The sequence below is a fragment of the Bufo gargarizans genome, chromosome 8, assembly GCF_014858855.1.
Source record: "Bufo gargarizans isolate SCDJY-AF-19 chromosome 8, ASM1485885v1, whole genome shotgun sequence".
NCBI classification, from domain to species: Eukaryota; Metazoa; Chordata; class Amphibia; order Anura; family Bufonidae; genus Bufo; species Bufo gargarizans.
The window spans coordinates 19,989,668-20,002,883 of record NC_058087.1 but is presented as its reverse complement, the minus strand read 5'-3'; positions in this window follow the sequence as shown (position 1 = coordinate 20,002,883).

The following is a 13,216-nucleotide window of genomic DNA, read 5'->3' as shown; positions in this document are numbered from 1 at the left end:
TGCCGGAAAAGAACAACGCAAGTGTGAAAGAGCCCTAAGAGACAACCTGGTCCTCCAAAAGGAAGGATGAACGGGAGTCTCTCAAAACAACAAGGAAATGCAACACACAGAAAAGCCAAAATACAACTGGAAAAGTAACACAGTATCCACAGGTCCAACGGAAGCTATAAACCGCACAGCATTGTGGGAGAGACAACTATAAATAGGGAAAGTTAAATGACCACAATAGCAACACCTGGAGGTTAAGCATGTGGCCAATACCAGAAACAACACAGACGCCTATTAATCCACAAGGTAAACATGTCAAATCAAACCACGTGTTGCCCGTCTCAAAGATCTCCTGCCACTCACTGTCACGGGGACGTCTGTATGTCTCAGTACGTCCGCAACACACGGACCGTGCTTTCCGGTCATGAGCCCTTAAAGAGGTTGTCTCACTTCAGAAAATAGCATTTATCATGTAGAGTAAGTTAATACAAGGTATTCAGTAATGTATTGTGATTGTCCATATTGTTTCCTTTGCTGACTGGATTCATTTTTCTATCACATTATACACTGCTTATTTCCATGGTTACAGACCACCCTGCAATCCAGCAGCAGTGGTCGTGCTTGTACACTATAGGAAAAAGTGCTGGCCTCTCTGGTGGCCGGGACCATTGGAGCTCACATAGGGTGGTGCTTTTTCCTACAGTGCACAAGCACGACCACCACTGCTGGATTGCAGGGTGGTCGTAACCATGGAAACTAGCTGTGTATAATGTGATGGAAAAATGAATCCATCCAGTAAAGGAGGCAACATGGACAATCACAATACATTAGTAAGAGGTTTGTAATAGCTTCCTCTACATAATAAATGCTTTTTGCTGAAGTGAGACAATCCCTTTAATGTCACTCATGTAACCCGTTCCAATGTATGCTCTTTTTTTTATTTTCCCAGTGAGATACTTTTAATTAATTAAAAGTCTTATTTTAAAAAAATAAATAAATAAATAAAGGAAGATGTGTCAAATTTATAAATAGGTGCAGGTTTGAAAATTACTTTGCCCCATGGTTATATAGTCCGTGTGCCCCAAAAAAATTAAAATAAAATAAAATATAAGCCACCAATCAGATAGCGTAGATTTGCGCTATAATTTACACCAGTTGTTAATGGCGGTATGGTTTTGCGGGTTACTGCATGGTCATTACCAATGCACAATAAAAATAAAAAAGTTTGTAATGAGTTACTTGAATACCAGTACAACTTGCAGGGCTGCACAGTCCTCACCACCCCACAGCCGCTTCTCAACTCAAAAATTACATATGCGGACTTGCGGATGCGGGCTCATGCACACGGTTGTAGCTTTGGTCCGCATCTAATTTTTTAATCCATTCAGACCCGTGTGCTGTCCTACATCCTTAAGTCCACTCTGCGACCACCCTCCCAAAAAATAGAACAGATCTGCGATATTTGGACCACAAAAAACGGATACGGTAGTGTGCAAGAGCCCTAAATTTGACAGTGTGCTGGAGGCCACACAGTTAGAAAAAAAAGTGTTGAGAGCAGAATAAAAATTTTAAATAAAGTCACATTTTTGTCCAAAAAATTACGCTTGTTCAAAAATGTGTTTGTACGTAAAAAAAACTAGCGTAGTGCCTGAGATAAGTTCACCCCTTTGTGGTTCTCTCCTGTGACTATAAACGTAGTAATAATGGCCGTATTATACCCGGATAATCTGCAAGGTAAACAAGATTCCACGGAAGGTCAAACTGATTATCCTCTGGATGCGCGGCTGAGCTGTGCCTCCACTACAGGTAATATTCAGTTACTGGCAGGATGGATTACATATCCATAATTTACAGACACAAAATGCAGCCCAGGTGATATAGATTTGCCAGTCTATTCATAAAAGCCACACGAAATCAGTCAATAGAACACTGGTGGGCACATTCCGATAGGCGGGCAGGTTATTGGGAACGGATGTTCCTGCAAACGCTCGTTCCTGACAATCTGCCCGCCTAAAAGTGCAGCCGACCACCTGATGAATGAGCGAAACGCTCGTTGATCGGGTGAAAACTGTCGTTTGTGCAGGCACCTAAATTATCGTATCCTGGGCAGCAGGTCGTAGTGTCCAAACAGAGATTTACTACCCAGAGACAATGCAGCTGTAGGAGGATGAACGATCGCAATAGCCATCACTGGTCCTCATACTGTGGAGGTGATCGCTGCATGTAAACGTAGGTTTCATCCCCAGCCAGTTGTAGGGAAGTTGTAGATAATTGGCTGCTATTCTGCACGTGCAAATCCACCCTAATGCAACAGTGGTGATACTGACACCTATGGGCACTGAATGGCATGATCAGCCATATGGCAGTTTTAAAGGGGTATTCCTATCTTATGAAGTGATGACATAGCGCTATGATCAGCGGGGCTCCAAACTCTGGGACTCCCACTGATTGGAAGATCAAAATGGCTGCAGCACTGGTGTGGCGCAGTGTCCCCCTTTTATGTGTCCCTGTACAGTGGCACCCTGGTCACCCGGCTGTGCACTTCCATTCACCTGGACACATCGGGTGGCATTGTGCAGGGCAAAACAATGAAGGGACACATTGCTCAATCAGTGCTGCAGCCGCATCATTCTCATAATAGGTGGAGGTCCCAGAGGTCAGCATACGCTAGCCATGGCATTACTGTATAACAGAAGAATACCCCTTTAAAGCTTAATTGCTGTATAATGACAAGCTTGACAAGTTTCTAACATCTTAAAGGGGTTGTGCAGTGGCTTAATATTGATGATTTATCCTCATGATAGGTCATCGATATCAGTGAGACTCCAGCACCCATGCCGATCAGCTGTTTGAAGGGGTAATGGCACTCGCGCACACTTTGGGGGAGATTTATCAAACTGGTGTAAAGTAGAACTGGCTTAGTTGCCCATAACAACCAATCAGATTCCACCTTTCATTTTTCACAGCTTCTTTGGAAAATGAAAGGTGAAATCTGATTGGTTGCTACAGGCAACTAAGCCAGTTCTACTTTACACCAGTTTGATAAATCTCCCTCTTTGTCTTTTGCAGCTTCTTCTCCCTTTCACTTGAATGGGACGAGCGGTTGTAATTACACTGCACTGCCTCTACAAAGGGGACGACACGCAGGTAATTTTGAAAAGGAAGCAGCAGTGGCACAAGCGCCAGTACCCCTTCAAACAGCTGATCGGCGGGGGTGCTGGGAGTCGGACCTCCGCTGATCTGATATTGATGGCCTATCCTGCGGATAGATAATCAAAATTTGGCCAATGCACAACCCCTTTAAAGGGTTGATGACCTATTCTCTCCGACATCCAGGACCCCCACCGATCAGCTGTTCGAAAAGGCCTTCTCGCTGCTTTCCCTAGGAAAGTGATGACACGTTCATTGATCACGTGGCCTAGATGCAGCTCAACCCCCTTCAAGAGAATAGGGTTGAGCTGCAATACCAATCACAGCCACTATACAATGTATGGCGCTGTGCTTGGTGAGCGCGGAGTAGGCAGCAGCGCTCACAGAAGCACGAATGCCTTCCCAAACAGCTGGTCGTGGGGGGTCCCGCGTGTCAGACTCCCACCAATCCCATATTGATGACCTGTCTAGAGGGTTGGTCTTCAGTATCAAAATCTCGGAAAACCCTTTGGTTGCTGTAAGTGAATGGAAACTCACTTAGGGCTCCTTCACACTTGCAGCAGGACGGATCCGGCAGGCTGGTCCTGATATCCATATGCTCTAATAGGACTAAGGCTGGGTTCACACCTGAACATTTTACAGCGCGTTCCTACGCGCTGTAAAACGCTCAACAAGGAGAAACCAATGCTTCCCTATCGGCATGATTCTCACCTGGGTGTTTTACAGCGCGTACGATCGCGCTGTAAAACGCCCGACGCCTCAAGAAGTACATGAGCTTCTTTGGGGCGTCTTGTCGCGCGTTCCCGTACATAGACTTTCGGGAACGCGCGACAATGGGCGTTCGCTTGTCTCTGTATGCGCGATTGCAAACGCCCGTACAATCGCGCATACAGAGCGCGACATCCCGAACGCTCAGGTGTGAACCCAGCGTTATGGAGAGGGGTTTTCTTTCTTTTGAATGATGTGGACACTTTAGTGCAGGCCCCTGCATGGAGACTCAATAGATAACCATCAAAGAGTCCAGAATACAAGAGTCCTGGCATTATTGGAATTTTCTAAGCAATGATTTAGCAAACTGAAAAATAAAAGCATCGTTGAATATACATTCTGTCAGTGACTACCATTGCCCCCCAAGTCTTCCCTTCCTAAAAACAATGCTAGGTAACTATTTTAGATTCTTGGAAATCACAACCGTCATCTCTGAGCTTCTCCAGAATGAAATATTAATGTATTTTTGCTGTTGCTGATGTTCCATTGACCTAAAATCCACATATGGCTCTGGTAAGGAAGGCGTGACTCACATGAATAATATGTTCCCGTCATCTGTTATGTGTAACCTGCTCCGGCTCCAAATTCCAGAGGCAAGCAGCCGCTCTCCCTATTGTCATCCGTACGTTGTATAATATTTATTTAGAAGATAGAGAACAATGTATCCCGGACAGAGGACAAACAGAATATTACTGGACGAGGACAGGAGGCAGATAACAGGTTCGAAGGGCATGTGCCCCTACACTAAAAAAATATATAGACCCCCTCACCCTGTGACATTGCCATTCAGCCTTGTCTGGCCAGGGCTTTGGAGGCGAGACATCAAATCTCACAAAAGTCACAGGGCCAAAAAAATTGTCTGACTATGCGACTATTTTTGATTTGTTATTTGGAAGTGAAAAACAAGCAAATTGCAGACAGACCGCAACCAAGATGCAGTTGCGCAAGACTTAAAGGGTAACTGTCATGTTCTCATCAAAAAATCAATTTTAGCACATGTTACTGCTGCAGCAGCATTATGCATAAAGCAATCTCTAGTTTCTTTACATACCACAGTTTTCCTTGAGTTTTTCCCTTAGTTACGGCTGTTTAAACATTTACAATATGAGGACCTTCTCAAGATAGCTCATCTGCCTGTTCTCCGAGGCCAAAACTGCTTTCCCTCACTTCCCATACACACTTGCTGAAGCCAGCAGTTGCCTGCCAGCCAATCAGATTGGATTACTGAGAGACACGCCTCCTCACTCTGAAGCCTAATGCAGGCATGCAGTGTGGAGGGCCGCCACTCTGTCTTCTGTTTATACTAAAAGGAAGACAGACAAGCCCTAGTAACGGTCTTTTAAGGGAGCAGTGGAAAGGTATAGGGGACAATAATGAAAGCTGTTATTATAAGGTAATTACAGATCTTTTGACAATCATTGACAGACTAACTCAGGTATACATGACTAGCTCTAATGAATTAGCAAAAAAAATAAAATATGTCAGTTACCCTTTAAGGCTGTATTACACCTGCCGATTTTTTGGGCCGATGATCGCTAACAAGCGTTTGTAGTAATGGTCGTTAGTGATCATCTCGCAGTGCAATACTGCCGCCGACTGCATGCAAATGCTCGTTCTTTGGGCAATTGTGATTTTTGAGCACGCTTAAAAATCATTGTTTGCAGGCGGCAGATTGCGGTATCTAATATCGATCGCTCCTCCCCATGCTGCAGAGGAGATAGTTGCATGTAATAGCAGAGGTCTCCTCCACTAGTGATCAGGCGATTGCCATGCGGGAACGCTTCTCTCCCAACAATCACTTGCTCAATCGGCCTGTGTAATACAGGCTTTACACTGTGGCCTATGATGGCAAAGTCAAGTGCAATTTGCAACCTGTGAACACCATTATTATGCACACGGTGCAGATTTTCGTGAAGAAAATATACAGCACAAGGTTATGTTCTCTCTGCAATATACGCCGCGTAAGCCTCAGCAGAAACTGTTTTTCACTTTGAAAGCTGCGGATATAGCTCAAATGCGTGGCACTAAACCATGAGATGACAAGTGCCACGGGTTCCAACAGCATCTGTCTAGATATGTCTCTTCTTGGCGCGGCTTCAACCTGCTGGTCGTGCGAAGGACAGCGCGGCCTCACATTCCAAACAATGGGAGGCAGACACCACACAGCTACCGGAGGAATTCTGGAACGGAATCCACTCCAAATGATGGATGAACAGACCCTCTTTGCCCGTTAAATGTCCCTATTTTTTAATCTGAAGTACAGATTTGCATTATTACATTCACAATATTGACCCAGAAAGTGTTTCTCTGGATCCTCTCTGTATATTTGAGCCCGTCTTATATATTATTTCATTATTTAATGCAGTTGGGATTTAAGAAATTTCTATGGTTCAGATAATTTTTGCGCCATTTCGTAAGAGAAAACTATTGAAGTGTATAGATATGCAGAAAAAAATGGATCTTTCACACAATGAACCATGTGTCCCTCTTTGACCGTCCAAAAAGTTGGAATGTATGAAGTAGATGAGATTTTCAAAATGCAGATTTTGGCATCTGTAGCATGTGAATTGTTCATGTAGATTTTTAGTGCAGATTTAAAAATTTTCTACAAAAAATCCAGTGTCTTGGTGAATTCGCAACAAATTTTGGTGCAGAGACAATCTGCATTAACTGCACTCCCGTGTGCATATACCCTAGATCTGTGATGGCTAACCTCTGGCACTCCAGCTGTGGTAAAACTACGACTCCCAAGAAATGAATTGAGCATGCTGGGAGTTGTAGTTTAACCTCAGCTGGAGTGCTGGAGGTTAGCCATCCCTGCCCTAGATGCAATCTACATGTCATGTGAAAAGTGTAACCCTTATTTATATCTCCCTTTTGTAAAGCTGAGTGAAAAGTAATATGGCTGCCATGATGGTCAGAGGTCGTTACCCAATTTTCCATGACTCCTGAAAGCATATCCCCTACTAATGCTGTAATCTGTAAGATTTTGTGCTCAAACAAATCACAAGCCCGAACCTCTGACACAGAAGGAAGCCTGAGTTCTAGGCGTGGTGGGTCCTGTCTACACAAGCCTTCAGAGAACCGACCGGCTGCCAGAAACAAAACAGGTTCCATAAGAATTGTTTTGGACCAAATGCAATATGTGACTTCCCCCAAAGTAAACGGAATTAAGAGCACACGAAGACAACCAGCAATGGTCGTTACTGCAGATACCAAGTACTGAGCCTGGTACCTAAAAGGGAGCCCTGGGAGGGCATTTTTGATGGATTTTTCCCTATTAAAGTTAATGAAGTGGATAACATGCCACATAAATGCCACAAAAATGGGAGGATTTCTGCCGCAGATGTGGTGCAGGAGTGCAATAAATCCACAAGAGGATTAGCTCCATTCTCATCCTTGGCTTTTCTGCGATTCTGTGCTACGTATTCCTGCAGATGATTTGGTGGTGTACACAAAAATGTCTGCACAAATGCTCCTAAATACACTCCTCAATAGAGATAGCCGGCGCCATATTCTTTTGCATTGCACCGAACTTTGACCCATGACACATCCATCAGGTGTACAGGACAGCCAATTGAGACGTTTCAGCACATGGACATACCCCAGAATGTCAGGGACAACAAACGCTATCAAATAGGGGCACAAAAGTCCTTTTTACCCCTTCCCGACATATGACGTAATAGTACGTCATGGTGGCAGGTGCTTTCCCGCATTTTGACGTACTATTACGTCATGGTGATTGGGCGGGGATCGGAGCGGTGTGCGCCTGACCACTGCAGGTGCCCGGCAGTCCCTGGTAGCCGGGCCCCTGCTGTATCGGATCAACCCCTTCTATGCCGCGATCAGCGCTGACAGCGACATAGAAGGGATTTGCGGCGGGTGAGGGAGCCCATCAGGTCCACGCGCTGCTGTGGCGGGGACCCGATGGGTTAGAAGGCAGCACGATGCCATGCAGAGGCTGCCCAATGCCTTGCACGGCAGCGGGACCTACCTTCTACGGGTGCCCAGGAGATCCAGCCTCAGGCCCGGTCTCCTAGGCAACCTGTTAGTGTATGACTCAGTGTAATACACTAACAGGCAATGCATTACAATACAGATGTAATGTAATGCATTTCAGAGGGGATCAGACCCACAAAAGTAAAGTCCCAGAGTGGGACAGAAATAAAGTTAAAAAAAAAAAAAAAAAAAAAAAAGTAAAAAATAAGAGTTCTTAATTAAAAAAAAAATAAGTTTCAAGTAAAAAAAGATTAAAAAAGTCCCTTTCCACTGATTTTATATAAAAAAAAGAAAAAGAAAACACAAACATATTAGATATCGCCGCATCCGTAACGACCGGCTCTATAAATATATCACATGATCCACCCCGTTTAATAAACACCAAAAAAAACTAAAAAACTAAACAGTGACATAAAAAGCAATTTTGTCACCTTACATCACAAAAATTGCAACACCAAGCGATCAAAAAGGCGTATGCCTCCCAAAATAGTACCAACCAATCAAACCGTCACCTCATCCCGCAACCCTATGTAAGACAATCGCCCCAAAAATAAAAAAAACTATGACTCTTGGACAATGGAAACACTAAAATATTATTTTTTTTGCATCAAAAATGCTATTATTGTGTGTTAAAGTTAAAAAAAAGAAAAAAGAAGTAGATATGTTAGATATTGCTGTGTCTGCAACAACCAGCTCTATAAAAATATCACATGACCTAACTCCTCAGGTGAACACCGTAAAAAAAAAAAACAGTGCCAAAAAAACAATTTTTTGTCACCTAACATCATTTAAAGTGCAACACCAAGTGATCAAAAAGGCTTATGCCCCCCAAAATAGAACCAATCAAGCCGTCGTCTCATCTTGCAAAACATGAGCCCCTACCTAAGACAATCGGTCAAAAAAATAAAAAATAAAACTATGGCTCTCAGACTATGGACACACTGAAACAATTTTTTGTTTCAAAAATGCTATTATTGTGTAAAACTTAAATAAATAAGAAAAAGTATACATATTAGGTATTGCCACGTCCGTAACGACCTACTCTATACAAATATCATGTGACCTAACCCCTCAGGTGAACGCTGTAACAATAGAAACTGTGCCAAAACAACACATTTTTCTCGTCACCTTGCCTCATAAAGTGTAACAATGAATGATCAAAAAAATCATATGTACCCAAAAATGGTACCCATAAAAAAGTCAACTCTTCCTGCAAAAAATTAGCCCCTGCACAAGACGATTGGCAGAAAAATAAAAAAAAAGGCGTTCAGAAAATGGAGACACAAAAATTTTTTTTTTTCAAAAATGCATTATTATGCAAAACGGAAACAAATAAAGTAGACATATTTGATATCACCGCATCCGTACCAACCTGCTCTATAAAAATTCTAACCTGTCAGATGAACGTTGTAAAAAATAAAAACAGTGCCAAAACAGCTATTTTCTGGTTACCTGTCACGGCTGGCGGTGGGGAAAACCCCCAGCCGTGCGGTGCCAGGAGAAGGTAGGGTTACCACTTGGCCGGGACCACAGAGTTAGGGAGCAGGTCACCTCCTATAGCGTCCCTTACGCTGACCCTGTCTCCTGTCTGTATGAGCCGACCTTGGTGGTAGGAGGGCTCATACGCCGGAACCTAAGAGTCCCTACAAGCCCTCAAGTCGGCCCTGAACTAGGGGACAGAGTAAGACGACCTGCTCCTCCTAGACACGGAGGAGCAGGAGTCTCAACGGCCAAGCAACACAGGGGGAACATCAACAGACATATGGAAATGACAGGTAAGTGAGACTAGTCCTGCACTTACCTGCCACAGACACACAAACCTGGAACCCATGAACCAGTGCTGATGTCCACAGCAACATAAAGGACACAGCACACACCAGACATACAAGGGAAACCAGGATACCATAAGCTGCACTAACAAGATAACCCCACACACACCTAGACAACACCAAGAAACATAGAAATTCCCAACACAGGTTTTATGACCAGAAGGATGGTCCTCACCAGGCAGATGGAGGAGACAGGAGGCTGCTCCAGCCAGCATGGCTGAGAGCAACCTACTGAGCCCAGCCAGGGACTGAGGCTTTATAGGCCAAGAGGCCCCACCCAACGATCAACCACACCCAGTGACATCACACACACTGGGAAGGAAGTTAACCCTTCCAGCACACAGAAGGGAAAACACACATATAAGGGGAAGTGCACATAATACATAACCTCGTGCACCACAAAACGACAAAGGGAGTGCACATAAAACACGTTGCCAAGGGCAACCGCACGCACACTTGTTGTCCGCGGCAACCGCACCTGAGGCAAACAACTAAGTGCCCCAGCTGCGGTTGACGAACTCCCAAACGGCGGGCAACAGCATGCGGCACCCAAGGAGTCACGACCATGACCAGGGGTCGTGACACTCCCTCCCCTCAAAGCCCCCTCCAACCGAAAAGGGAAGCTGGTGGGACCAAAACAACAGGGAGGGGGGGAGGGGCAATGCCTGATAACCACCAGTGTCTCCCTCCAGAGCTGCCGCCAACGGACCTGGACCGTACACAACAGTCCCAGGTCGCCAGCCAACAGAGCAGACTGGAAGAGAGAACACTGGAGGCACTGCCAGATAGATGCCCGTATCTCCCCCCGGAACTGCCGCCAACAGACCTGGACCGTACACAACAGTCCCCAGGTCGCCAGCCAACAAAGCAGTCCGGAGGAGGAACACAGGACACCAGACCGATGCCCGCATCTCCCCCCAGAACTGCCGCCAACAGACCTGGACCGTACACAACAGTCCCCAGGTCGCCAGCCAACAAAGCAGTCTGGAGGAGGAAAACAGGACACCGCGTCCAACTCAGGAGGACGTTCCTACTCCAGGTCGCTGCCAGCAGACACTCCCCAACCAGCACACCTGCCGGAACACCGAAGGAATGCTGCCAGCAGACGACCAGAGATAGGAACCCTGAGAGGGACGAGGGGTCACCAACACGGACACGGTTAGCAAGGTGGCGGGGAAAAGCCACCAACCGCGCCGTTAACGGTGAACCCCGTAACGCTCTCCCTCCGGAGAACGCGCATGCACCCCAACAGTCAATGGATGCATGCTTCACCCTCTTTCGAGGGAAGACCAGGTGAGGTGCCAGTTCTGGTCATACTGTCACGGCTGGCGGTGGGGAAAACCCCCAGCCGTGCGGTGCCAGGAGAAGGTAGGGTTACCACTTGGCCGGGACCACAGAGTTAGGGAGCAGGTCACCTCCTATAGCGTCCCTTACGCTGACCCTGTCTCCTGTCTGTATGAGCCGACCTTGGTGGTAGGAGGGCTCATACGCCGGAACCTAAGAGTCCCTACAAGCCCTCAAGTCGGCCCTGAACTAGGGGACAGAGTAAGACGACCTGCTCCTCCTAGACACGGAGGAGCAGGAGTCTCAACGGCCAAGCAACACAGGGGGAACATCAACAGACATATGGAAATGACAGGTAAGTGAGACTAGTCCTGCACTTACCTGCCACAGACACACAAACCTGGAACCCATGAACCAGTGCTGATGTCCACAGCAACATAAAGGACACAGCACACACCAGACATACAAGGGAAACCAGGATACCATAAGCTGCACTAACAAGATAACCCCACACACACCTAGACAACACCAAGAAACATAGAAATTCCCAACACAGGTTTTATGACCAGAAGGATGGTCCTCACCAGGCAGATGGAGGAGACAGGAGGCTGCTCCAGCCAGCATGGCTGAGAGCAACCTACTGAGCCCAGCCAGGGACTGAGGCTTTATAGGCCAAGAGGCCCCACCCAACGATCAACCACACCCAGTGACATCACACACACTGGGAAGGAAGTTAACCCTTCCAGCACACAGAAGGGAAAACACACATATAAGGGGAAGTGCACATAATACATAACCTCGTGCACCACAAAACGACAAAGGGAGTGCACATAAAACACGTTGCCAAGGGCAACCGCACGCACACTTGTTGTCCGCGGCAACCGCACCTGAGGCAAACAACTAAGTGCCCCAGCTGCGGTTGACGAACTCCCAAACGGCGGGCAACAGCATGCGGCACCCAAGGAGTCACGACCATGACCAGGGGTCGTGACATTACCTTGCCTCACAAAAAACATAATATAGAGTAGGGATCGACCGATATTGATTTTTTAGGGCCGATACCGATAATTTGTGAACTTTCAGGCCGATAGCCGATAATTTATACCGATATTCTGGGAATTTTCATTTTTGAAAAAAAAATTAAAATTAATGTTTATTGTTAATGTGTATTTTTTTTTTGTAAATCTTTATTTTTCATTTATATTTAATATTTTGGTGTTTTTATTTTTATTACTTTTTTATTTTATTTTTTTAACTAACTTTTAGCCGCCTTAGGGACTAGAACCCTTGTCCTATTCACCCTGATAGAGATCTATCAGGGTGAATAGGAGCTCACACTGTCCCTGCTGCTGTGTGCTTTGTGCACACAGCAGCATGGAGCTTACCATGACAGCCAGGGTTTCAATAGCGTCCTGGCTGCCATGGTAACCGATCGGAGCCCCAGCATTACACGGCTGGGGCTCCGATCGGAGGAGCAGGGGAGAGGGAATCCTGTGGGGGGCGCACTGCGACTGGGGTGGGGGGGGAGGGGGGGGCGCACCACTGCTTAATACTGGGGGGGAGGGGGGGCGCACTGCGCCACCAATGCTTAATACTGGGGGGGCTTGGGGGGAGGCGCACTGCGCCACCAATGCCTAATATTGGGGGGGGAGGGGGGGGCGCACTGCGCCACCAATGTCTGATACTGGGGGGCTTGGGGGGGCGCACTGTGCCACCAATGTCTGGTACTGGGGGGCTTGGGGGGCGCACTGCGCCACCAATGAAGCTTAATCTCTAATTTATTCATATACAGGAGGCGGGAGCTGGCTGCAGGATCACATAGCCGGCTCCCGACCTCTATGAGCAGTAGCTGCGATCCGCGACACCTGAGGGGTTAACTACCGCAGATCGCAGCTACAGCTCATAGAGGTCGGGAGCCGGCTATGTGATCCTGCAGCTCCCGCCTCCTGTATATGAATTAATGTGAGATTAAGCTTCATTGGTGGCGCAGTGGCCATAGCTCCTCCCCTCCTCTTGTCCCCTGTCCTCCCATTGGCTGGAGCGGCAGCAACAGCACAGGGGGAGGAGACACTGCTCCTTCTCCCCTGTGCTGCTGCTGAGGGAACACGGAGAGCGCTGTCAGCAGAGCGATCTGTGTTCCCCATACGCTATCGGAATATCGGCAAAATAAATGCCGATACCGATAACGTTCAAAATCC